Source organism: Galeopterus variegatus, unplaced genomic scaffold (assembly GCF_000696425.1).
Source record: "Galeopterus variegatus unplaced genomic scaffold, G_variegatus-3.0.2 Scaffold114, whole genome shotgun sequence".
NCBI lineage: Eukaryota > Metazoa > Chordata > Mammalia > Dermoptera > Cynocephalidae > Galeopterus > Galeopterus variegatus.
This window is the reverse complement of record NW_007726225.1, coordinates 716453-717107: the sequence shown is the minus strand read 5'-3', so window position 1 is coordinate 717107 and position 655 is coordinate 716453.

Below are 655 nucleotides of genomic sequence, written 5' to 3'. Positions count from 1 at the left end.
AACCTACTTCTGATAATTATAATTAATGAGTTCTTCTACAAAACTCTTTTTGGTGCTATGATACTTTGTAGAAACACTTAGGATTTTCATAACCAAAAGATGTCAAGTTCTACTTGCCTAGATTGGCATAGCCCAGTATTTGGAAATAATGTGACCTATTCCCTATTTACAAGACTGCCTACATAATTTGCAGGGCCCAACACAAACTACAAATGCAGTGACCCATGTTCAAAAATATGAAAAAAAGACATCATTTAGGTACTAAAGTAAACAGTTGTATTAGTCTGTTTTCTGTTGCTTAAAACAGAATACCTAAACCTGGGTAATGTATGAAGAAATGAAACTTATTTCTTACAGTTGGAAGAATGGGAAGATAAAAGTCCAGGGAACACATCAGGCGAGGGCCTCTGGGTGGTGACTTTGTACAAAGTCCAGTGACAACCAGGGTATCACATGGCAAGAGAATAGACTGAGCTTATCTCTTGCTCTCCTTCTAAAGCCTGTGAGAACTCATTATTCCAAGTATGGATTAATCCATTCAAATGGGCACAGTCCTGATGATCCAATCCCCTCTCAAAGACTGCCCTCCAAATACCATAGTAAATTTTCTTACCCTCTTAACACTGTTACAATGGGGGTCAAGTTTCCAATATAC